Source organism: Bos indicus x Bos taurus, chromosome 24 (genome assembly GCF_003369695.1).
Source record: "Bos indicus x Bos taurus breed Angus x Brahman F1 hybrid chromosome 24, Bos_hybrid_MaternalHap_v2.0, whole genome shotgun sequence".
Lineage (NCBI taxonomy): Eukaryota > Metazoa > Chordata > Mammalia > Artiodactyla > Bovidae > Bos > Bos indicus x Bos taurus.
Window position 1 is genome coordinate 17,438,065 of NC_040099.1, and position 27,652 is coordinate 17,465,716.

At 37.9% G+C, this 27,652-nt stretch overlaps 1 long non-coding RNA gene across 1 annotated transcript; it reads left to right on the forward strand.

The window, feature by feature from the left end:
- The first annotated feature begins 7 nt into the window (after positions 1–7).
- On the forward strand, positions 8–27,652 carry LOC113882834. Its single transcript, XR_003508451.1, has 6 exons — positions 8–433; positions 9,424–9,582; positions 10,434–10,571; positions 10,993–11,053; positions 26,890–26,983; positions 27,369–27,652. It is a non-coding gene; the product is annotated as an uncharacterized LOC113882834 (long non-coding RNA).

A 27,652-nucleotide genomic window follows, 5' to 3' on the forward strand; every position in this document is an offset into this window, starting at 1 on the left:
TATCCAGCAAATTCTCTTCCTCACAGTTTCTCTTGGGAAGATCCAAGCCTTCAAGCATTGTATCATGGAGCACTCTTTTCTTTTTTTCTTCCTATGACTGTTGCATATTAGGTAGAATTCTTTACTGAGCAATAATTCAACTTGCTTGCACTGACCATCCAACTTTAATTTTCTTGGCTGCTGAGATATTTAGCTCTTTTAGGCTGAACCTTGGAATTTACTTCCAAGACAAGGATAATCTGAGAAATTCTAGACTCAACTCATTTGGCTTTTGATGAGGCTTCAAAATCATTGAATTTGAATTAAATTTGAACTCTTCTGACTGAGCACTCAGGAAAGAGGCTGAAGTCTTTAAGAAAACTCAGCAATAGAGAGAGGGAAGAGTCGCTCTAGAAATTTTAATGTGTTGCCACCTTCAAGCAACACTGCTCTGGTAAGTTGAATTCCTCATTTCTTTCCCAGCAATTCCTTGCTGATAATCACCTACAGTCTCAATTTGCAAAACCCTCTGGAATCCATGCTTTTGTATTTGCTATATATGTCTTTCCCTGAACTGTTCTTTTCCATTTTCTCTCCTCTGAGCCTTTTCTCTCAGATAGTCCTCTTTTTGTGGAGAAGGGAATGGCAACCCACTCCAGTATTCTTGCCTGGAGAATCCCAAGGACAGAGGAGCTTGGCAGGCTACAGTTTATGCGGTTGCAGAGTTGACATGACTGAGTGACTAAACCACACCACAAATCTCTTTTTATATATGTTAGCAATCACTTCTTTCTCTGCATTTATATTTTCATTTCAAATGTACTAGATAATGTATCTAAATTAAATATGTTTTATGTTTAAATATCTTGGTGATTATTCTCATGCTTCTCTGAAAATATTAAATAAATAACAGTATCTTAATATAAAAAATAATTTTATTTGATTGTAGGTTCTATCATTTTTTCTGGATTGAGTTATCATTACAATTATCCATAGTATACAATTGACCAAATGATATAATTATTTTGTTACATTTTGAGAAATAATTGCTTCACAAAAATTATGGGAACTAATCTCTTAATGACATAAAGGGCACTTATTTATAAGCTTATAAATTCACGTATCTAGCTATGAATATTATTTCTAGAACAAGACAGAATTCACCAACTCTTTCTAGTTTCCATTTTTAAAGACTAAACACGATAGATCTTGTTCAGTAAATATGTAGAGGGGAATAGAATACTCTTGTCAAATGTTTTTCAATTCTTTGACTCCTTTCTGAGTTATAAGGAAAAAAGAAAGAAATCACATAGTGATTTAGCGTTAGAATTTATTTTTAATATTCTATATGATATCAGTTCAATCAGTTGTCTCTTAATTTTTTTTGAAAGCAAACATTAGAAACACCTGGTTCGTAAGAGGATTTTTTTTTTTTTTTAGTTACCAAAGTCATTCTTTCTCAGGCCCCAATTCACCACTTTGAATTGTTCTTTTATTTGATGTCTCAATGTAGGTTCTGATAACGGCAGGTGATAAACCACAGTAAGGTAAGCTTTTCTTTTGCAAAGATAATGGCCATTTGAGAGGGTAAGCAGAAAAGGAAAATCTGGCAGGAAGATCAGCTTCAGAACAGATGACACCTGAACTGTTCAGGTTCTGAAAGTTGATGTCTCAAACACTCCCCAAACCTTCATACCTTTAGAAAAGATATCATCCTTGAGAATTCTGCTAGAAAAGACATACATTTCAGTCTGTCTCCATAATTATGTCTTTTATCATCCAACAGCATAATCACCTCGTGTTTGTGTTTTCACTAAAAGGTACATTCCTTACAGACAAAGCTTGTGTTTTTTACCTACCTTCCATTTGCAAAGCAGGGCACATGGGAAGTGTATAACTAACGCTTATAAGAATGGATGTAATAAAATAATACAAAAGTTATCAAAGATAACTAATGCATTTTGGTTCCTTCCTGCTTTGTGCCTACCTTATGTAAAAAAAAAAATCCTTCTGGAAAAAGAACTTATGAATTATCTACCTTCATTATAAATTAGCTACTACTTCACTTGCTGAGAACAGCAAATGAGATTAAAGCAAAAAGAAGAAAGGCAAGAAGACTCAGTATAGGAAAAAGATTACAAAGAGGAAAAGGAAAGACAAATAATGCAGAGTTTATAATTGGAGCTAAAACATACCTGGTAGTAGGAAATAAAATGGCTAAAGGTTTCCTAGTATTCTAGGGTAATAGAATCAAGAAAAAACAGAAAATTTTGAATTCAGTAGTTTTTGAGGTGCAGTAGAAAGATAGGAAATTCCAATCAAAGGGTAAAAAATGATATTTATGCACAAATTGAAGGCAGCTTCATATCTGAAACTGCAAATTCACTGCAATAAAACCCATCCCTTTCCCTGCCAGAGTTTATTCTTTTCAAGGTGAACATATTCTCTTATAGCTCCAAGGCTGATCTCTTGGGCTGATAAGGTCTTGGTTGTATTTCCATTGCAGTAGAATCAAGTAGAGGACCTTGTAAAATTAACGTTCCTCTGCTGCTCTGAAGATAAGTACTTGGCTGACCCCAGAAGTGCAGAGCTGACTATCAAGTTCACCTTCTTTCCATATCCCTGTGTTGAAAAAAAGGCTGAAATGGTGAATAATTCATCCCAGTGATAAGCAATGTGGCCTTGTTGGTAAGGGCTTTGTGATGTTATCACCTTCCTTTCTCTGAGTGGAAGCCTATCAAAGGGTTTTGCTTTATGTCTATTCCACTAAGGAAGGAAACAAAAAAAATTAATGAAGGTCAAAGTGCAAAGGTCCAACTGGAATAATTTCAGTCATTTTTTAAAGTCTGATATTATTACATTTGGGATATTGATTATGCAAAAAATGCTGGTTTCTCAGTATGGAATGTAATGAGTCAGTTAAAATATTATGATTTATTATGGACCAGGGAAACCCACCATCCATAAGTCTTTACACTGACCATCAGTATACTTGAAATGTTGAAATGTCAGTTCCCCAAACTTCTTTCATTCACCTTCATAGGAGTCTCTTCTTTCTCTTTCAAGAATATATGTGCCCTATACTCATCACTAAAAAGCTTTCAGTAATTTATCAAAAACTTAAAAACCATAACTAATCAGAAACATTGGCCCTGAGCACAGGACTTGATCAACTACTTCAGGCAGTATATTTGAACCAAGAAGAGTCAGGGAAGAGTAGATATACCCAAGGGAGTTAATTTGGTTATCAATACAATAAATCTAGGATAGACTTAGAATCCTAAATCTAGGACTAGGTTACTATTTCAAAGAACATTTACATTTCATTGGAATCAAAGTCATAACTTAAACTAAGAAGATGATTCTAATATTTAAATTTCTGCATCTAAATAGGACCATTATTTGTGTTTCAGAGCATTTTATAGTATACATAAAAATAACCAATATATTTTATTGTCAGTTCATAAAGCTGGTCTTCCTGGCATCATTCATTCATTCATATAACAGATATTTCTTTTGAGACCAGTGTGTGCAAAGCACCATGCTGATGCTATGAGAATAGATATAATGAAGATAATAGGTATAAATAAGGGTTTCCCTTCTATAGGCCAGGGAGATAAGTAAGCAACTGAAAACCAAAAACATTGTCTTGTAACACAAAGATAATTGAGAAATACTGGAATTTGTATACCAGTCTGAATATGGCAGGGAAGGTTTTATTAAAGATATTACAGGGTTCTGTGTGCTGGTGGTAATAGGTAGGTAGAATTGTATCCCAAACAAAAATAGTTTTATATTTACAGACATAAACAGGAATATATTATAGAAAGTACACATGTTTCATCTTTGGCAAAGTGTCAAGTGAAAAAAAAATGGCCATAGAATGGGCTAGTTAGGTAGACGGAGTATATATAATGGTTGTATGCTGTGCATAGAATTGCATTTTATTCTGTAGGTGGTGGGAAACCATGAAAACCATGAACAGAAAGGTGGCCCGGTCACTCACTCCATTCCTCTCGGGTGACATTAGCTATATTTCCAGATGCATGCGTGCATGCTAAGTTGTTTCAGTTTTGTCCAACTCTGTGCAACCCTATGAACTGTAGCCCACCAGGCTCCTCTGTCCATGGGACTCTCTAGGCAAGAATACTGGAGTGGGTTCCCTTGCCCTCCTCGTATTTCCAAGTACTACCATTCTAAGTACAGAGTGCCCTCTTTTAGCATTTTTGTGTCCTTTTTGGGCTCAGAATTTATTAAATCAGCCATATGAACATGATGTGTACTAACTTATTCATTTCGTATTTGGATAAACCCACATGGGTATGGAACACATATTGTAATTTCCTGAGTCCACAGCAGAACTTTATGGATATAAACAGAATTCTTATGGATATATAAGAAATAGAGCATAATATTTCTTAGTTTATTAAGTAAGAAAAAATAGAGAATGGACATGTGTTGAAGTTTAAACCTTGGTATTTGTTTTTTAAATGTATCTCTAACCCTTGTGGCTCAGACGGTAAAGCGTCTGTCTACAATGTGGGAGACCTGGGTTCCATCCCTGGGTCGGGAAGATTCCCTGGAGAAGGAAATGGCAACCCACTCCAGTACTCTTGCCTAGAAAATCCCATGGACAGAGGAGCCTGGTGCAGGCTACTGTCCATGGAGTCGCAAAGAGTCGGACACTACTCATTTTCACTTATTGATGTATAGTTGATTTACAATGTTACATTAATTTCTGTTGTACAACAGAGTAATTCATAGGTATATATTCATATTCATATTCTTTTCCATTTTATGGTTTATCAGAAGATATTGAATACAGTTCCCTGTGCTATACAGTAGGACCTAGTTTATCCATTCTATATATAATAGTTTGCATCGGCTAGTTCCCATTTTTTTGTTTGTTTGTTTGTTTTTCTTTTCTTGACCACGTTGCTTGTGGGATCTTAGTTCTGCAATCAGGGATTGAACCTGCACCCTTGGTAGTGAAAACGCAGGGTCCTAACCACTGGACCAGGGAATTCCCTGTCCTATATACCTGTTTCACAGTCTTGATCAGTATAATTACAACTAATAACTTTTTCTTTCATGTGTTTCTCCTTGAATTAGAGCCTCTCTCCCACTTAAAAAGGTTTTAGTCAAATTTTAGAAAGATTTAGAAACATTCACCAAGTTTCTTAGCAGATAACTCACCACTTAGCTATCTGAATGAAAGTGGTTTTCTTGAAAACATTTTTTGTCTACTTCCTGACTTATACCTTCAAGTCTCTCCTGTCTGCATGTGTTCATCTTTGAACATTTTTACCTTACTTTGACATTCATAAGTACCACTCATCCAGGCTTCTTCCTGGTCTTAATTGTCCCCACATTTTCCCTGCCATTCTCTCATTATTATTTATGTCCACTGTTGAGTTTCTTTGATTTACTCCATAGCTGTAAATTTGTATTTCCCTAAAATTAAACTAGAATTGATCATTTCAGAGGTATAGGGGTCTAATTTGCCCTAAAATATCTAGAAATATTGCAATAATTATAAACCCATCTTTTAAAAATAGTTTAGAAAATTATTTAGGGCTCTCTGACTGGAATGATTATAGCAGTAAGAACAAGTTATAGGAAAAAAAAAAGTTTTCCCATGTACCTAGAAGGCCACAGGTAAGTCTCATTTCAGAATTTGTTTGATTCAGTAGCTCACAGATACCATGGAGCCAGTTTCATCTGGTTCTTCTGCTCTGTCTTTTATAAAATAAGGTTTATTTTCATAATGGTAGATTGGCTGTAGCAGTTTCAGACTTCATATTGCCATACCAAGCTGTCCAGCAGAAGGACTTACTGGCTTTGGAACACGCCGGACTTTTAGCTAGAGCTATAGATCTTGACTTGTCTGAGTACTTGAGTCCAGTGGTATTTGTCTGCTAAGCAAAATATTTCAAAGCCCTGCCCATCTCTGAGGCCCTTACTTTAAAAGTGTCTGTATCGATCATGGGCTCTGCCTTTAGGTGATTCACAATGACAGATTCTGGTGGAGAGAGGCTGATAATTTGCTCTTGTCCTCAGGCTGCATCTTCATCAGGAGTTCAGCTGTCCTCTTTGTAGTCATAGAATATCTACAGGAGATCCTCAAAAAGGCCTCTGTGTTAAATTTGTGATGCTACATTCTGTTATGTCACTTACTGCCTGATTTTTCTTGTGAAAATCTAGCTCAGAGATGAGAATTTGCCTTTTTTAGGCCTTTCAGACTTCACATGTCTAGACTTTGAGCCATTGGATTCTGTCTGCAAGCAGAGGAGCTTGCTGATAACCTCCTTTCCACCACTCGAAATAGTACAAGATGGCAGAACATGAGATACCTGAAACCCTCGACAGATGAGATTGACTGCAGTTTATTAGTTGCTGTGTATTAGTGGCTTGCTGTGCCACACAGGAGCTGCAACTATGAGCAGAGTGAATCGAAAAAGATTGTTGGAGGCAGGCATTGTAGTATCACAAGGGTTAGGCACCCCCTGGTTCCATGGTAGGATTGGCTTTACTGAATAACTTTGAGGTTTGGCAGGCAGGCAGAATCCACTGGTTTGAGGACTGACTAGGGCACAGCTGGGCCAAGTAATAGGGGAGCTAGCTTGGTGGGGAGACTTTTCCACTGAGTTGGGAGCATTTCTAGCAAGAGCAGGGAACTCACATTTGGTTCTTTGGGAACCTGTGAAGATCAAAAATGTGAAGGTAAAATTTCAAATTGTAGATTTCATAATTCAAGGAGTTCTCTTTTAACAATGATTAAGTTTTTTTTTTTTTTCCCCCCACTGCTTCAAAATAGCCATTATCAGACCAAGCCAAAATCTTTGTTTCTTTCTGAAGCTGGCCAGGATTTCAATGTTTTCTTAGACTATTGTTGTGCTTAGTATATACATGTTCTAACTTTAAAAATACAAAAGCTGTGGTTAAAACATTGTTTTTACTGTCTAATATTTCAAACATTCCAATCTGAAATATGGAACCTTCTCGCTTTTCTAATACATTCTCTGGTTAAACTATTATCTTGTGATACTTCACTTCCGATCTTTTTTTTTTTTTTTTTAACTAGGATTCTTGGTTGCAAGGAATAGAAATTAACTGTAGAAAATTTATACAGAAAATATAAGTTATTGAGTAGCTTATAGACTCCAACAGAATGCTGGAGAAACATGTTCATAAATACGAGCAAGAACTAAGAAGTCTAGACAGCAAAAATCGCTGGCATATAATGGCCTAGGAAGGGTCTTGATCTTAATACTGCTAGACTTCCCATGACCACATTCCAACAGCAAGCCAACTAACACTGAAACTTGTGCTAAATTCTCAACTCTTTCCTGGTGGGTCAGACAGTAAAGAATCCACCTGCCATGCAGGAGACCTGGGTTTGATCCCTGGGTGGGGAAGATCCCTTGAAGAAGGAAAGGGCCACACACTCTAGTATTCTTTCCTTGAGAATTTTATGGACAGAGGAGCCTGGTGGGCTATAGTTCATGGGTCACAAAGAGTTGAAGACAATTGAGCGACTAACACTATCCTACTATTGTTACCAGACTCCTGAAGCCATCATCACGGTAAAAATGCTCCAATTGATAAAATCTTATTTCTCGACACATAATGGTGTGTTATTCACATAAAATGAATAAATCTTAAGTGTGTAGCTCAATGACTTTTTACAAATCTATTAACCTTGCCACTAGATCTGATATCAAGATGGTAAAATTTTCAGGACATTAGATGCCTTCAGCATCCTTCACAGCTATTTTTTCCCTAGATCAGCTTTTGTTTTTTTCTGCTCTTTAATACAAATGAAATTATATGTATACATATATGTATGTATATATGTACATATACATATATGTATTCATTTGTGTCTGACTTATTTTTACAAATATTAATTATGGCATTCAAAAATGTTGTATGTGTCTGGCTTATTTTTACAAACATTAATTGTGAAATTCAAATGTGTTGTATATATAATTTGTTAGTCATTTTTATTGCTGTATATTATTTCATTATACTAATATATATTCATTCATCCATTGAGGGCCCCTCTCTCTGGGTTTTTGGTTATTCTAAATGAAGTTGTTATGGACTTCATCATACTTGTCTTTTGGTACTCATTTATATTAGTGTCTATTGAGTATATATATATAAGTGCATTTCTGGCTCATAGGTTAGGCAGATGTTCAGTCTTGTTAATAACTAACATCTATTGTTAATAACTACAAATGTCTTCTATTCTGAGCTCTGAATTTTTAATTTCTCAAGGATTTCCTCAAATTAATAGAGATTTTTAAATTTAGTGAGGTTCAATTTGTCAATTTTGTTCTTGTGTTACTATTTTTTTGTGCAAAGTTTAAAATAATATATTTGCTTACCACAAGATCATTAAGATATTATATTATAGTACTATTTTTACTATCTTTTGCATTTAGATAAATGACCCATCTGGAATTTATATTTATACATGCTATAATGAAGGAGTCAGGGGTTATTTTTCCATATGTAGTCTTAGAGGAGGTCATCGAGACAGCATGACGGATGATTGACCTGTGAGTTGGACATAGACAACTGCAAGCTCCTCACCTCCTCTCTGTCCTTAGAATATGTGTTCTGACCATCTTTCTAGCACTGGGATCATTTTCAAGGATGTAGCCTTGAGAGAGCAATGAGTTATTGAGACCATCTGAACACATGTATGTGACTGAACCCCTATTAAAACCTCTCTATAAGCTCTTAATATGTGTTGAGCACAGGCAGGGATTTAATCACATTATGAATCCCTAGAAAAGACTCCCATGTAAGTTTGCTTCTTCTTGGCCCCACCACCTACCAATCTGAGTGGTTGCTTCCTTCATAGATCTCTCTTTGCTGCCCATGGGGAGACCAGTTAGCAAATCACATATAGATATTCAGTTGATCCTACGGTATTTGTGGAAATAAACAAGCAAAGCCTATTCAGAGGTTTCTATAAAATAGGAGTTATTGACCTCACTTGTATTTGGTGGAGACTCAAAAGCAGGCAGAGAAGTAGGGAAGTTTTATAGCTGAAAAATGGGAAGGACTGAGATATTCCTTGATTGACAGCTTTTTATTTTTATTTGAGTTCTTCTTTCATTTTCTCAGTAATTTTTTTTTCTAGGAATTTAATTATTTGGGTCCAAGTGCTATTTTAAAAATATGTTCTTTCTTAATTATTTGCTCAGTTACTTATTAAGGATAATTGCTTATCTGTGGAAGATTAAGATATGGATGTGGATAAGGTATAGAAAATCTGCTTGTTCTGTCCATCATTGAGAGAGAGAGAGAGAGAGACATTTGGTAAAACCTCTATGCCTGTGAGCTATTTGTCTATTTCTCCTTTTAGTTCTATAAATTTTCTGCTTTCAATATTTTGAAGGGGGTTTCTGCTTCTGCCTTGGGTTACAGGAAGCTTCAAAGAAAATCACTGTCACCTTAAAAATGAATAAGACCCAGATTATCTACAAAATTGTATTTTTCTTGAGCCCATGAGACCACTGAGGTAGCAAGGCAGCCCCAAACCATAAACCACCAAGTGGATTCTTTCTCATTCCAAGTCTTTCCAAGGTAAGCTGAAACATGTGATCTGTCTCAGCTATGGCAGAACATAGAAAGGACTTCTTCGCTGCAAAACAAGCAGGTGAGGATGAGCTAAAATTTTAAAGAGCTCTCAATGTCCAAGTGTGGGCTAGTAAGACATTGCCAAGTATTGCTGGGGACACCTGGCCAAAGGAAAAGCAGTATTCATGTGAAAGGTCTTTCCCACCATGTGGTGAGGAGCAAGTCTGCGGCAGAGTCAGAGACTAAGTCCACTGATAATGCAGCAGCTGATGGGGACTACGGGGTAGGGACATGCCTGAAACACCTGTGGGCTTCCCAACCCTTCTCACTCACAAAGTAAAAGATTTACATCTGTAAGTGAGAGACAAAAAAGCCACTTTGATGGGGCCCATGGACAACAAAAGCGCCAACTGGGGATAGTCATAGAAAACTGCATCACAGAGACAGGGGTGAGATGCATCCTTGGACCAAATCTGCTCTTGTGACAGATAGGCTACTGTTGAGAAAAGGGTGAGGAAAAGAGGGGCAGCATCATGCAAAACTCCCCTCATTCATAAGGATCTGGATGCCAGGGAGGTGAGGCAGGTAGGCTAAAAAAGTCCCACCCTCAAAGCTGCTTCACAGGACCTTCTGAAAACTGAGGCTGGACCAAAACAACTGAGAAACCCTCTTACCTATATCAGAAATCTGTGGTCAGCATCTAGGTTGCAGGACTTCTATGGTCAGCATCCAATTGCAGAGAATATGGATAGAATACACAGATGTGATTCTCCTATGCATATTTGGAGACTGAGCCTTTGCTATAATGCTGTTTCCATCTTTATTCTTTTTTATTTTTTTAATCTGGGAAATGCCAGCTTTGATGTGCTTCCTTTCTGAAGTTGCCTGCTTCTCTATGACAAGAAGATTGTCTTCCTTTTGCACTGGAATGGTGTGAGGACCTCCCTTACAGCTCTTGTTATCCTTGAGCTGTGATTGACATTAGCATTTCATGGGTGAGAATTGCACATCGTTTGTCTTTAAATACATTTCTATAATACAGGCACACTTGAGTGTCATCTGTCATCATCAATGTGTATATGAGTGAGCAGATCTAGGATTGCATAACTCTTGGCTATTTTCTTAATGTTTCCTAATTTCCATTTATCAAATGAATGATACCCATAACTTTATTTTAAAAAATATCTCAGGCATTAATAGTACTCATATGCTTGTGGGACTTTATCCAACTTGTCTGGAGTTCAGATTTTAAGTCTTGTGTTTTTTTTTTTTTTTTTCCCAAATGTCTCAAGTTAGCCATCGTGATTTCCCAGAGACTCTGAGGTGTCTAGTGTGTTAGTTTGCATTTCTCATGTCCTTGGTAACCCATTCACATAGCCATTTTTTATGTTTCTATCCAACTATGAATCCTATCAGTGCATCCAAACAGAAGACTTGGGAAGAATGGAAGAGAGAGAGCATCAGTCAATCTGTTAAGGTGAGCGCTTTAGGATAACTGAGTGACAAAAATGGGCAAGGACACTAATCCTTTCTGGTTTCTGACATAAACATAGGCTGGGTTCTTTCCTCCTCTTGATCAGGGGACATTTACACATTTACACAAAGACATGAACTCAAGTAAACTCTCTCTAAGAAGTTGTTGGGATTTTGAAAGTTCTATAAGTCAGGCTTGAAAAGGGGCAGGCCAACAGGCAAAGTGGGCTAGCCAATGTTACCTGAGAGAGAGCCACAGGCCCTGGGAGGGGTATATCTGTTCATCAGGCCAGAGGAGAGACCACTGACTTTAGTGTACTCTATGGTGTCCGAGTGGTATCTCAGGCCTAGTGCTAATTTAACAAAGATCATTAGAGTTTTAACCTTTATGGGCCCAGCTAGGCATAATCTGATTCACTCAGCAGCTTTGAAGAAAGTAAAAATCTAATATTTTATTTCATCAGGGATGATGAAGTGTCTGATATTGATCTGCCTAAGCAAATCAGATATGGTCCATGCTTCCTTGGATCAAAAATAGAAAAATGAAACTCATTGATCATTGAAAAACCCCATGGCTCTCATTTTTAACATATGTCATTGGTATATAAGCTCAAATTTCATATTAGGTGGAATTGATGAACCAGCTTAATATCTAAGTATTTGTTGTTGTTCAGTTGCTAAGCATGTCTGACTCTTTGTGACCCCAAGTACTGCAGCCCTTCAGGCTTCCTTGTCCTTCACTATCTCCTGGAGCTTTCTCAAACTCATGTCCATTGAATCAGTGATACTATCCAATCATCTCATCCTCTGTCATTCCCTTCTCCTGCCTTCAAACTTTCCCAATATCAGGATGTTTTCCAATGAGTCTGCTCTTCATATCAGGTGGCCAAAATATTGGAGTTACAGCTTCAGCATCAGTCTTTCCAATGATTATTCACGGACTCCTTGCAGTCCAAAGGACTCTCAAGAGTCTTCTCCAGCACCATAGTTTGAATAGATCACTTCTTTATGGTCCAGCTCTCACACCCACAATGACAACTGGAAAAACCATAGCTTTGACTAGACGGACTTTGTCTTAAAGTGAGGTCTCTGGTTTTTAATACACTGTCTAGATCTGTCATAGATTTACTTCCAAGAAGCAACTGTCTTTTAAATTCATGGCTGCAGCCACTGTCCACAGTGACTTTGGAGCCCAAGAAAATAAAGTCTGTCACTGTTTCCATATTCTCTCCATCTATTTGCCATGAAGTAATGAGACTAGATGCCATGATCTTAGTTTTTCAAATGCTAAGTTTTAAACCAGCTTTTCACTCCTCTTTTTCACCTTTATCAAAAAGCTCTTTCGTTCCTCTTTACTATCTGCCATTAGAGTGGTATCATCTGCATATTTGAGGTTGTTGATACTTCTCCCTGCAATCTTGATTCCAGATTGTCCTTCATCCAGCCTGGCATTTTACATGGTGTATGCTGCATATAACTGAAATAAGCAGAGTGATAATATATAGCCTTGACATACTCCTTTTCAAATTTAAACCAGTGCATTGTTCCATGTCTGGTTCTGTTTCTTTTTGACCTACATACGTGTTTCTCAGGAGTCAGGTAAGGTGGTCTGCTATTCTTATCTCTTTAAGAATTTTCCACAGTTTGTTGTGCTCCACACAGTCAAAGGCTTTAGCATAGCCACAGAAGAAGTAGATGTTTTTCTGAAATTTCCTTGCTTTCTCTATGATCCAATGGATACTGGCAATTTGGTCTCTGGTTCTTCAGCTTATATATTTGGAAGTTCTCAGTTCACATACTGTTGAAGCCTAGTTTAAAGAATTTTGAGCATTACCTTGCTAGCAGGTGAAATGAGCACAATTGTATAGTAGTTTGAACTTTCTTTGACATCACTCTTCTTTGGGATTGGATTGAAAACTGACGTTTTCCAGTCCTCTGGCCACTGCTGAGCTTTCCAGATTTTCTGAGATATTGAGTGCAACACTGTAACAGCATCATCTTTTAGGATTTGAAAGAGCTCAGCTGGAATTCCATCACCTCCAATATCTTTGTTCTTAGTAATGCTTCCTAAAGGCCACTTGACATCACTACCCAGGATGTCTGGCTCTAGGTTAGTGGCCACACCATTATGGTCATCAGAGCCATTAAGACCTTTTTTGTACACTTCTTCCATGTGTTCTTGCCACCTCTTCTTAATATCTTCCACATCTGTTAGATCCTTACCTTTTTCTGTCCTTTAGTGTACTCATCTTTGCATGACATATTCACTTCATATCTCCAATTTTCTTGAAGAGATCTCTAGTCTTTCTCATTCTATTGCTTTCCTCTTTTTCTTTGAATTGTTCACTTAAGGCTTTCTTATCTCTTCTTGCTATTCTTTGGAACTCTGCCTGCAGTTGGTTATATCTTACCCTTTCTTCTTCACCTTTTTTTCTTCTCTTCTTTTCTCAACTAAGTAAGGCCTCCTAAGTAAGGCCTCCCCAGACAACCATTTTCTATCTGCATTTATTTTTCTTTCAGATGGTTTTGTTCACTGCCTTCCATACACTGTTATGAACCACCGTCCATAGTTCTCAAGTACTCTATCAGATCTAATCCCTCGAATCTATTTGTCACTTCCACTGAATAATCATAAGGGATTTTATTTAGGTCATACCTGAATGGCCTTTTGACTACCCTGGGTAGCTCTGGTAAAGAATTTGCCTACCACCTAGGAGACCCCAGTTTGATTCCTGAGTCAGGAAGATCCGCTGGAGAAGGGTTAGGCTACCCACTCCAGTATTCTTTTGCTTCCCTGGTGGCTCAGATGGCAAAGAATCCGTCTGAAGTGCAGGACACCTTGGTTTGATCCCTGGTTTGGGAAGATCCCCTGGAGAAAGGAATGGCTAACCATGCCAGTATTCTGGCCTGGAGAATTCCATGGACAGAGGAATCTGGCAGTCTATAGTCAATGGGGTTGCGAAGAGTCTGACATGACTGAGTGACTTTCACTTCATTTCACTTTAAATGGCCTACTGGTTTTCCCTACTTTCTTCAATTTAAGTCTGAATTTTGTCATAAGGAGCTCATGATCTGAGCCACAGTCAATTCAAGGACTTGTTTTGTTAACTGTATAGTGTTTTTCCATATTCAGCTGCAAAGAATATAATCAATCTGATTTCAGTATTGACCATCTGGTGATGTCCATATGTAGAGTCATCTCGTGTTATTGGAAGAGAGTGTTTGTTATGACCGGTGTGTTCTCTTAGAAAAATTCTGTTAACCCTTGCCTTGCTTCATTTTGTTCTTCCAAGGCCTGCTACTCAAAGTATCGCTTGACTTCCTACTTTTGCATTCCAGTCCCCTATGATGAAAAGGACATCTTTTTTGGTGTTAGCTCTTGAAGGTCTTGTAGGTCTTCATAGAACCATTCGGCTTCATCTTTTTTGGCATTAGTGTTTGGGGCGTAGACTTGAATCACTGTGATATCAAATGGTTTGCCTTGGAAACAAACCAAGATAATTTTGTCATTTCTGAGATTTGCACCCAAGTGTTGCATTTCAGACTCTAGTCAACTATTTGGTTCAGTTCAGCTGCTCAGTCATGTCTAACTCTTGTGAACCCATGGACTGCAGCATGCCAGGCTTCCCTGTCCATCACCAATTCCTGGAGTTTGCTCAAATTCATGACCATTGAGTCAGTGATGCCATCCAACCATCTCATCCTCTGCCGTCCTCTTCTCTTCCTTCCTTCAGTCTTTCCCACCATCAGGATCTTTTCCAATCAGTCTGCTTTTCACATCAGGTGGTCAAAGTATTAGAGTTCAGCTTCAACAGCAGTCCTTCCAGTGAATATTCAGAAATGATTTCCTTTAGGATGGACTGGTTGGATCTTCTTGCAGTCCAAGGGTCTCTCAAGAGTCTTCTCCAACACCACAGTTCAAAAGCATCAATTCTTTGGTGCTCAGCTTTCTTTATAGCCCAACTCTCACATCCACACATGACCACTGAAAAAAACCATAGCTTTCACTAGATGGACCTTTGTCAGCAAAGTAATGTCTCTGCTTTTTAATATGCTGTCTAGGTTGGTTATAACTTTTCTTCCAAGGAGCTAGTATCTTTTAATTTCGTAGCTGCAATCACCATCTGCAGTGATTTTGGAGCCCCCTAAAAATAATGTCTGTCACTATTTCCATTGTTTCCCCATCTATTTTCCATAAAGTGATGGGATCAGTTGCCATGATCTTAGTTTTTTGAATGTTGAGCTATAAGTCAACTTTTTCACTCTCCTCTTTCACTTTCACCAAGAGGCTCTTTAGTTCTTCACTTTCTGCCATAAGGGTGGTGCCATCTGCATATCTGAGATTATTGATATTTATCCCAGCAATCTTGATTCCAGCTTGAGCTTCATCCAGCCCAGCATTTTACATGATATACTCAGCATATAAATTAAATAATTAAATAAGCAGGGTGACAATATATAGCCTTGACCTACTCCTTTCCCAATTTGGAACTAGTCTGTTGTTCCATGTCCAGTTCTAACTGCTTCTTGACCTGCATACAGATTTCTCAGGAGGCAGATAAGATGGTCTAGTATTCCCATCTCTTGAAGAAATTTCCGTGTCAATTATTAAGGCTACTCCATTTCTTCTAAGGGATTTTGCCCATAGTTGTAGATATAATGGTCATGTGAATTAAGTTTGCCTGTTCCTCCCCATTTTAGTTCATTGATTCCTATGTCAGTGTTCACTCTTGCCATCTATTTGACCACTTGCAATTTACCTTGATTCATGGACCTAACATTCGAGAGGTTCCTATGCAATATTGCTCTTTATAGCATTGGACTCTGCTTTCACCATCAGACACATGCACTACTGAGCATATTATACTTTGGCTTAACCTCTTCATTTTTTTTTTTTTTTTGAGGTATGTTTCTGCTCTTCCCCAGTAGCATATTGGACACCTACCGACCTGGGGGACTCATCTTCCTATTTCATATATTTTTTGCCTTTTCATACTGTTCATGGGATTCTCAAGACAAAACTGCTGAAGTGGTTTGCCATTCCCTTGTCCAGTGGACCATGTTTTGTCAGAATTTTCCACCATGTCTTATGCATCTTGGGTGGCCCTGCAGGGCATGGCTTATAATTTCATTGAGTTACACAAAGCTGTGATCCATGTGATCATTTTGTTTAGTTTTCTCTGATTGTGGTTTCCATTATGGAGGCCATGCAATTGAAGTTCTTGCTTCTTATGTCTGTCCTCTGATGGATGAGGATAAGAGGCTTGTGCAAGCTTCCTGCTATGAGGGACTTGCTATGGGGAAAACTGTGTCTTTCTCCGGTGGGCAGGGTCATGCTCAGTAAATCTTTCATCCAATTTTCTGCTAATGGTGGGGCTGTGCTCCCTCCCTGTAGATTGGCCTGAGGTGGCCCAGTTCTCTCTGCTGTAGTCTCTATGTTAGGGCTGCAGGATCTATAGTAGGGCTAATGGTGACCTGCTCCAAGAGGACATATGCAAATATGCCAGCCTTCCAGGAGTGCTTTTGGCAGTTTCCTGGACCCTGTGGCAGGCCACTGTCCAATCATGTCTCTGCAGGAGACTCCCAACCACACCCAGGCAGTCTTTTAGGGGTCACTGCTCCTTTCTCCTGGGTCCTGTTGTGCACAAGGTTTTGTTTGTACCCTCTAAGAGTCTCTGTTTCCCCCAGTTCTGTGGAAGTTCTGTAATCAATTCCCACTGACCTTCAAACCTGGCAATTCCAGTCCCTTTGCTGGAACTCCAGGAATACCTAAATATAATTTAGGTAATTTTATTTAGATAATTTGTTTAGGTTTTAATCTGGGAGATAGTATGATTTCAAAGGAAAAAATCATTTCACAAAATAGTAGCTTCTCAAAAGGGTATATGTTTCAGGAAGGATTGTCCCAGGGATTCCTTATCAGAAAACAGAGCTGTCCTTGGGCATATGAAGGTAGAATCATTTGAGAATGATCCACCTGTAGCTGTAAATATGTGTATTTGTGTATGTACTTTTCTTTTCCTCTTTGGAAATTCTCTCAGGATTCACTTGAAACCAATTAAACTTCAATTCATAAGGAAAAATACATGACATGCTATTTTAAATATTCTTATTAAATAATGATATTCATCAGAAAATGTTTATGAATCCCAATTCATTCCCCATGGTACAGACCCTTTACTCTCCTGGGATAGCTGAAATGAGTATAATAAGAAATTTGCATTGTTTTCTAATTATTGTCCTGGTGTTGCTTCTATTGCTGGAGTTGCTTTTATCACTCTCCTTCACCCTTTTAGAAAGACTAACAAGCAACGTGTTAAACTAAGATACTTGAAATGCCACAGTCCAGTGTACTGTGTTTCGACCCTTTCCTTTGAGGTAAAGCAGCCATATGATTATTCCATTCAGTTTAAATTCTTAATTCAGTACCAACCCTTTGCCTTCTTCAGAAATTCTCCCCTAAAGGAGTTCTGTAGGATTGCCTGGATTTTTGTCTCTCATAATTTAAAATCTATCTTTGTCTTTAACATCTGACCCTATGATGATGATGATCTTGTAGGCTCTTTTAAAAAATAACTGAAGCTGCCAACCCATTGCTCATTAAGTTAGTAGAAAATACACTCTCCATGGGAGTTTTCTACAAATAAAATGATTTGCAAGTGCTTCTTCCAACTCCCTCGCTTCAAACCAAGGCTTTTACATTATTCAAGTCTCCATTGCACACTACTATTTTTAATTTTGTTTAATTTTTTTTTTCCATTTGTGTGTCTGACTTTGAAGATCTATAGTTCTTTTCAACATTTAAGGTTTTTGGGCCCCTTACCTGTTCACAAAGGCATGCTATTTGAATTAATATTAACCATCAAAGCTTATTGAATTCCACTGACAGCAGTCATTGTGTAGTTAGCTTTGTTTAAATACTTATTGCCCACACTGTCTTTTAGTTTTCAGTGGCCTTCTATCTGTGTGACCAAAGAAGCTATTTGATTAAAAAATCTAACTGTTCTTCAATGGTGAAATTTCATAGCCCTGAAAAAGCAGAACCAGGATCACCTATTCACTTTTTTACAGACTATAGAGAATTGAGCAATGCATTATCTGTGATGTAACAAAATGTGGAATTAAAAGCAATATATTACTTTCAAAACAGAATAATTCATTTAAAAAATGACAGGAAAGTTTTTGGTCCTGGATGGATGTGTTAGACTGGTGATACTTCACAAGTTGATTACAGATTCCCAAATAGAAGGGGAAAAAAGATAAGACATTGCAATTCGGCATTAATTTACTTCCTCACTCATTCATTGACTCCCTTAAACATTCAATTTCATTTAAATATATTCTGAGAACTCACAGCAAAAGACACTTTACTAACCATGATGCTGCTGCTGCTGCTGCTGCTGCTGCTGTGTCGCTTCAGTCCTGTCCGACTCTGTGCAACCCCATAGACGGCAGCCAACCCGGCATCCCATCCCTGGGATTCTCCAGGCAAGAACACTGGAGTGGGTTGCCATTTCCTTCTCCAATGCATGAAAGTGAAAAGTGAAAGTGAAGTCACTCAGTCGTGTCCGACTCTTAGCGACCCCATGGACTGCAGCCTACCAGGCTCCTCCGTCCATGGGATTTTCTAGGCAAAAGTACTAGAGTGGGGTGCCATTGCCTTCTCCACTAACTATGATGGGAACTCCCAATTTTAAAGGAGGAGAAAGAGAACAATAAAAAGATAGCAGTAAAAAGAAAAGGAAAAAAAAAAAAAAAACACATAGGATAAGAATTAACATTTATTGAGGGAAACTACATTGATGTTTTTGTTAATATTTTTAATAGACTCCTTTGTGCCCGACATGATTCTTTGTGCTTTTATGCAATTAGGTCATTTAATAAAAATAGCTCCATTAAATAGCTATTATTATCACCATAATAAGAAGGTGAAATTGTATGCCATATAGGTTACATGACTAGACTCTAACAGTCAGAATTTCAATCTTGGCTTCCTAGACTGAACTCCACATATATGCAGATACCAACTGTTCAGTAGGAAATTTCTCATGTCAAATGAATAAACAATAAACAAAGGCATACCTTCTTTTCATTAGACAACTGAAATGTATTCTTTTAAGCTGGTTTTTCTGATCAGTGTTGCTGGTGGCCTGAGAGCACTTGACATTTGGAAGTTGTAATTAAGAGGAGATAAAAGTCACTAGAAAAATTAGATAAGGGGTGAAAGATAAATTTCACCAACTCCTTTATTTTGACTAATCAGTTATGATAAAATGGCCTCTACCTATTTCCTTTACTCTTTATCTTTGGATTGCCCATCAGACTGTAGCTCGTGAGTTCTCTCTTCTTTGTCATGCTCATATACTTATCTAACATTTAATAAATATCTAATATGCATCATGGCTGTTGTACATCTACCTCTATGAGAGATGCCATGCTAGATTAATGCTCAGGCAACTTTAGAATCAGAGTAGACACTTGGGTTGCAGGCTTGGAATTAATACAGGAGTACGTAGAGAAGAAGAAGAAGAAAAGTGGAAATAATAAGAACCCAGCTTCCTAGCCTGCTTTTAGGACAGTGCCACTGAAATGTGAAGTCTGGTTTCAAACGTAGGAAGACAGTTTACAAAAGAAGAGCAGGAGCATGGGCCTTCTGGTCCTTGCTTTGTGGTTGAATTTCTTCATGCATGTGTGCCCGAGTCAGTGACATTGTGACTGCTTTAGAGAGGAAGGTAAGAGAAGGCCTCTGGCCCTGAAGGAATTTCTGTTGACCCAAAATCCAGTAACTGAAAGGAAGCCAAGCAAAGTCAGTGACTAAAAGGATCCTTCATTAAATACTCTTTGGATAATTGCATCTGTTTTTCTGTCCTTGTGTTATCCATTCTGTTTCTCTACTTTCCCAGCTATATATATATATATATATATATATATATATATATATTTTACTTCTATCATCTGACTTCTCATGCTCTCTCTACCCTAACTACCCTTTTTCATGGACTCCCATTTGTAGACCGAGTTGTCCATCAGGAAATAAAGAAGCAAACCTAAAAAATAATTTACCAGGACAATCAATTTTTCTAACCAGAGCGTGTTTACTGGTAACCATATGAATGCACACACACATAACATTTAAATGGCCATGTAAAAACTCAAGAGTTAGCTAGAATCCAGATAGCAACTGCACGTTCTATTAAGAATCAAATGTGTTGATCAGTTTTCCTTCTAATATGCATCTCCATGCCTTAATGCCTAAGGTTCCCCTGGTAGCTCAGCTGATAAAGAATCTGCCTGCAATGCAGGGGACCCTGGGTTGATTCCTGGGTCAGGAAGATCTGCTGGAGAAGGGATAGTCTACCCACTCCAGTGTTCTTGGGCTTCCCTGGTGGTTCAGCTGGTAAAGACTGTCTGCAATGTGGGAGACCTGGGTTCGATCCCTGGGGTGAGAAGATCCCCTGGAGAAGGAAATGGCTATTCACTCCAGTATTCTGGCCTGGAGAATTCTGTGGACTGTTTAGTCCATGGGGTCACAAAGAGTGGGACACAACTGAGCAACTTTCAATCACTCACTGTTTCAATGATTGTGTTCATTTTGATCCTTCATTCCAAAATGCCCTGCTACATACTTAACTCCATTGATAAAATGCTTTGTCATCCCCAGAGGGTCAATTCAGAGATCAGTAAATATTTATTGAAAGGATTTGTTGAATGAATAGCAATGCCCTCCTCAGAGAGGAGCTCTTCATTCCCTTCTCTACATGCTTAAAGATTTCAGAATCTACAGAGAAACTTCATGGGGGATAGTGAAGAAGAGTGGTTCCTGAATGCCACACTGATGGGGATGGAACATCTGTCATTCATTGATCATGTGATTTCATCTGGCTTGTTTGACTGTGTCAACCTTCCGCCATTAAGGAGGGCTGCTCATTCTACTCCCCTATCGCTGTGAGCCCCAAAGGAACATGTGCCAATTAGAAAAGACATGATCATATATTTGGGAGTAATCTTCAGAACTTGGTGACATATGAGATTGAGAAGAGAAAAGAACAGAGGAGCCCCAGTTATTGGGATGAGATACCAAGAAATGTGGAAAGGAAGTGCTAAATCTGGGAATATTTTGGACTGGCATAGGAAGGGTAGATGATACCCATTTTCTCTATAAAGCTTTCTTGGTGACACCTGTGGGCAAAGACATATAGAGTTGGATTAGTGGAATGGATGAGATCAGATCTGTAACTCTGATGATGAATTTAGTTTTTGTCTTTGTCCTTTTTTGCTTTCAGCTTTATTTAGACAGGAAGCCCACTGAACCGAAACAGGTATTACCCGCCCACAGTACAGAGCTGAGTGCACTGTCAGTGCTATATAAATCGCCTTCTTCTTCAGGATAATAACAATATAGATCATTCCTCTCTTCTGGGATGGCAGATCTCATGTTCATTTATAACATTTTGGACATCCAATTCAGTTTTCATCTTCATATTTAAACACCATTGCATTTGTGATAATGATAATAATGAAAACGAAAGATGGTTGGCATATTTCACATTTGAGACTTGGGGGTTCAGAAATCCAAGGTAGAATTTTCTCTCCTGTCTCTTTACTATGAAGTGTCTGTATTATTAGGATGGTTTGCTGGATGCTTATCCCTTTCTTTAACTAATTGGTGGAATTTATTCTCTGGTTTTGAACGGAGTCTTCCAATTTCCCAACTAAAAATTCTCAAATTCACTGTTATCTCTGTCATATGCTGTCCATACACATTTACATGAATACTAGATAAGTTTCTTAGGTTAAGAAAGGGCTTATATATCTTTGAAACTGTACTTCCAAATGATTTGATTATTTGAATTTGATTGAAAATTACCTCAAAGGGAAGTTTTCTTATATCTTCATGGATGAGATTATTTTTGTATAGAATAATTCTCTGTAATTTTTGGTTGTCACTTAGCTGAACTACCACAGAAGTTTTAAATTATCAAACATTCTTAGAGTATCTCTACATATTTATGAAGTCAAAATAATCAGTTTGTAAGTGAGAAGGCCTGTGAGTGATGATTTAATATCAAGTAAGCAAAAACAACTTCTCATATAATTGAGATCATAATTTCAGTCAAATACGGTATTTGTATATAAATATCCAGAAGTCCCTATCTGGAAAACAAGTACAAAACTATTCCCTTTAGAACTTTATGCTATACGAGAGCCATTTTGTTGGTGTCTGAGCATCACCTAAACAATCCATTTTGAGAAGGAATATAAATTCTCATTATTCTGAATTTTATGTATCAAACATTTTTATAAGGTTGACAAAGACAGTTGGGTTTTTTTTTTGTTTCTTGTTTAGCTAATTAAGTAGCATGTGTAATGTTCATATATGCTTACTATGTTTGCCCTTATTTCTAACACTGAGAGACCATATAGATCTGGGGATTACAGTAAAAACATATTTTTAACCTCATCAATAAAGATGAGATAAGGGAAATCAGAGAAACTGCTGTATATATTGGAGTAGAGATAAAATGTGGAGTGTTTTGACTATAAAATAGGAATTTGGCTTTGGTTTAAAATTTTCCAGTCCAAGCTCTGCCAGGTGAAACACAATAGCTAGTTCTCAGTTTATATTCCTGAGTATATGTGTTCAGCTTCCATTACAACTCAGTTGCCAGAAAAGGAACAACTGATGACATGGGCTGTCTCTCTATTATAGTGAAGCTGCAGCTGTATAAAGTAAAAACTGTCATGCTAGATTCTTACCAAGGAGAGTAAAACTAAGTTAATCTTGGTCAATTTCAATGTTTTCTTTTGCTTTATTGTTATTACAAACCATTCAGTGGAAAGGAAAAGGAAAGTGTCACCATAGGTTCATGAAACTTGAAGGTAAAGGCTAAATGAGTTTCTCAGACTGAGCTCATTCAGAGGGAGAGGCATACATATCTCCACACAACACACTGACTAATCTGCATTTACTGAACACCTGGCTTTATTTGGCATCTAAGCATTTGTGTTCTTGCCTGGAGAGTCCCAGGGACAGGGGAGCCTGGTGGGCTGCAGTCTATGGGGTCACACAGAGTCGGACATGACTGAAGTGACTTAGCAGTGTTTGTGACTAGAATATTGAAGGCCATCTCTCTATTTATTGGAAATATCAGGAGAAATTATAGATATATAAAGAAAAGATATATATAAGCTTTCTCCTGATAAATATATATATTATATATAAATTTATATAATTATATATAATATATATCATTATATATTTATAAAACTATAAATAATATATACATATATATGTGTATGTGTATGTGTGTGTGTGTGTATATATATATATATATATATATATATATATATATATATACATAAAAGATAGAGAACTTCCCAGGTGGTGCTAGTGGTAAAGAAGCCATCTTGCCAGTGCAGGAGATATAAAAGACATAGGTTTGATCTCTGGGTTGGGAAGGTCCCCTGGAGGAGGGCATGGCAACCCATTCTGGTATTCTTGCCTGGAGAATCCTCAGGGACAGATGAGCCTGCTGGGCTACAGTCCATGGGGTTGCAAAGAGTCGGACAAAACTGAACCGACTTAGCACACACGCATGCAGAAGACAGAGAATAAAGCATATACAGCAGAATTAAAGGCTTTATAATTTTTTATGTAGGGTTATATGAGGGGAATATCAGTGAAAATTATCAGCTTTACTGTCCTATCATGATGTCCAGGATGTTTATAATTTCAGAAATACGTGTAGATGGAACACCATACCTGAAAGAAATCTAAGAGATTTTATACTTCAGTTTCTCTTTCTTCAACTGGAATGCTTGCCAGAGTTCATGGATCTGGCCAGAGGCAGACTGTGAAGTGGAAAAATGGAGTCTATTTCCTGGTTCCCAAGACAGCATTCTTTTCTTTGTACTGAACAGAGATTTTTACCTTTGACTCTAGAATTGTTAAGACCTCAGGTGCCCACATAAAAAAGGAATGCTCTGCATTGTTCTTCTATAAGATTTTGGTTTACAATAAGTTTGATCATGCTTTCAATTATGACAACTGACTAGCAAACAAGCTCCTGAGGGAATAGGCTGTAGACTAGATATATGGATAATAAGAATTCTAGAAAAAAGGGGGAGGGAACACTTATTTTTGCTTCTATTCTAAATGTAAGGTGAACAAACTGATCAGTGAAATCCTCTGCTTTAATATGGCACATAACTATGGTGTGTGTCTTAATTTGCATGCACGTGCATCCCTTCCAATCAAAATAGAAGAACAAAGCACTGCAATTAATTCTTTTATTTGTATGCATATCACAGAAATCCATTTAACCTTAAATGTCCTTTGAGGACAGATTTTATAATGGTTGCATCCTACATCCAACTATATGTAAGAAAACCAAGCTACTGGTTTGGACCAGACTGGTACACAATTGTCTAAGTTTAAATGCTTTCATCTCTCCTATAGCTTTATTATTCAAGGTACTTTACTCCATCCCAGTGAGGGTGCTTGTGGATAAAAAGCAAACAAATTTACCTTTTTTCCATTTTGCCCAAAGTCCTCAAAGACCATGTAAGGACTGAGTGAAGTAAGCACCTGGGATAACAGCCTTTACTGTCTAAGAAACAAGTATAAATGAAGAAATACCACATAAAGCTGTGGTTCTAGTTTAACTCAGTTCAAACCATAAATGTGCATCAGACAGGAAAATCAAAAGAAAGATTTCCAGAAATGCTCCAGCCTGGCTAGTTCAGACTTGTGATGTTAATCACAAATCTCTAACTTCTTGGATCAAACTAATTACTTAGTATCTCTGCTCCCCATGCTAAATGAAGGAAGTAACCCAATCCTGTATATTGCAGAATTGTGCCTGCTTCTTAAATAAAGTGGTAGGTCCTTTTAAAGCTGAACCCTGGTTCTGGGAAACCCCCACTGGGCAATTCACATGCCATCTCCTGTCCAAAACCCTGATGGCTTTCTGTTGCAGAGCTTCCTTTATCAATATCTGACTTCTTCCTAAAGATCCAAATTGAGAGTTCAGTTCCTAGTCCTTCTACTCATTATCCAAGGACAATGCATGACTTCTTTAAATAGAGTCATTCGAAACAATAAATAAATAAAAGCAAAAAAAGAGCAGAAAAGAGCCAAATAACGGGTACAGGGAAGCTGCTTGTAGTGGAATTGTTTTCCATTTACATACCTGCTACCACTCTTCATTCCATGTTCCCATTTGTCCCGTTCCAACTGCAAGGAGTAATGCACTCTTCCCATCACTTGCCTTTTTGCTCTTCCAAGAACATGTCCAGTGGTCCTTTCCATACAAATTAATTTATAGCAACTCCTTAAGGAGAAATTATCTTGGGAGACAGAAATTATCAAAAGATCTAGGACCCTAGGGATTTTAAAAATTTCAAATCTATTGCTTTATGATATTTAAAAAGGTATGGCATTTCATAATTAACTTTAATTACTCTATTGTGATAACAAAGTCATTTTGAATAAGAATATGCTTTTAAATTGTTGAACATAAAACAAAAAAGAGATTTAGTTGTGGTCAGGCTAGTTGTTTCTTGGAATATACCAAATGAATTCTATTGATCTTCTTCATCATCATAGAATCTCTTCAAGCATTTATGGACTAATGGCAATCGAGTGTTCCTTAAGCTCAACAGAACAATTCTATTTCAGTGCAATTCCAAACCACTAACTCATCCCAAACGTCTCCCCTACCTGATGGAGGAACAAGTTCCCTCAGGTTTTGTTGCATCCCTTTCCCACTTCAGACACAAAGGACTATTTTTCCAGGAGCCAACAAGAAGCATGACCAAAGAGAGAAATATATTTGGAGTGCTACAGGGAATCCGCTGACTTTCCAACCTAAAAGAAGGCTGGGGCTTAGACATTGGAATAAAGCTGTCAGGGAAAATATTGAAGGCACCCCTGGCCTCTCTTTCCTGAATCAGTTAGTCTTTATATAAAGGTCAAAGTTCTGGGACACTGAGCAGTTAAGAAGATGGGCTATTGTGGGGTATTGTGTTGGGGCAGGTATGGATAAGGTGGCTTCCTGGTGGTCTTGGAATTGTCCTGAGCAGATGACTGCTTGCTCTGTCTGTCCAAAGTTTGCTTTCTTGCAAACAAAGAATACAAGCCAACCCTGTACTTCCTCAAGAGTGCAGCATGAAGTGAACGTGTCAGCTCTTCACCCGCCTTTGTCACCTGCTCCTCATGAGGTTTCTCTCCCTGGCAGAGTTCTGTGACTGATTTGCCTTTATTTCTTGGCAGCAGTCAGTGTGTTTCTCTGCAGCTCAGCAGAAGGGCACACCTGCTGCCTCCCAACTTTTGAACTGGAAACCAGAATTTGACTGTGGTCCTCGGGCAAGTTCTGCCCTCTGTGGGTCCCTGGGAGGATGACAGAGCTTGAGATGACACTGATGATACACATGGAAGAGTTAGCAAGAAGCTGAGCCTTCATGGCCCAGGGAGTCAAGGCAACACATTTGAGGTTTGCAGCCTATGCAGGCACTGCTATTGCAGTAATGAGAGACTAGAATATGGTGATGGTGAAAATACAGCAAGGTCTTATTGAAGTGTATTTTCCTACAGCTGGTTAATTAGGAGTGGGAAAAAAACACTCTGAAATGCTTGGGTTCACAGACCTGCAACTATTAACCTTAACTTTATAATATGCCAGGCAACAGAATGAGATATAAAAACTCTAGGGGAAAAAATGTCATTTGAATGAACTTTTAAATTTCAAAAACAGTACACACAGTATTTGAGATTTTAATTTTGTGTTTAGTGGACAGTATTGATGTGTTTCTTAATCCATGCTCTCTCTGTGCCCTCAGATAAATGCTCCATGAGGACAAGGACAGTGCCCGATTTTTCACTTTCTGTGACTGAAAACTGAAATTCAGAGACAACGACCAGAAAAGAGGAGAGGTGAGGAGCAGGCGAGTAGTGTAGCTCTCTAGGGCCACTGCTTTGTAGGAGCCACTCTCTAGGAGCTGCTTTGTAAGAAACTGATTTGTTTGTCTGCTTCCATCCTAACAGCAAAGTATATACCAAATTTACTCCTTCTAAGAGCAGCCTAGAGCATAGAAGGGGCTCCATCGATTCATAGTCATTGAATAAATAGATACAGAAGTAAAAATGACCCTTTTTGTTAATAGAAGGACAAGTGATGACTAAACTAAGCCAGCCTCTCCCAGTCAACAGAGAAACTGGTTCTCAGCAACATTTTAAATTCCATGACTTAAGGGAGATTATTTGTCTAGATTTCTGTTTCTGTGCTCCCCTTTCTTAATCGTTATCTGTTTTCTTTTAGGTACTTAACAGCTTTACCTGTTTCTTCTCATCTATTATCAAAGTCTGTTCACTTACAAAGCTCTCAGACACCTACTGGGAATGGAAGTCTCTTTGTTTCTTCTCATACGGTTATTTCTGTATTTTAGTCTTGGATTTTCCTCTGTGCTTTCCTATCTCCCTACAGGATACTTGGTCTCAAGTTTCACTGGCCTGCAGTCTCTATCACTGGGCAGGTCTTGGAGTTATCTTATCAAAGTCAAATTGTATATTAAAATCAATAAAAACTGAGAAGATCATGACTTA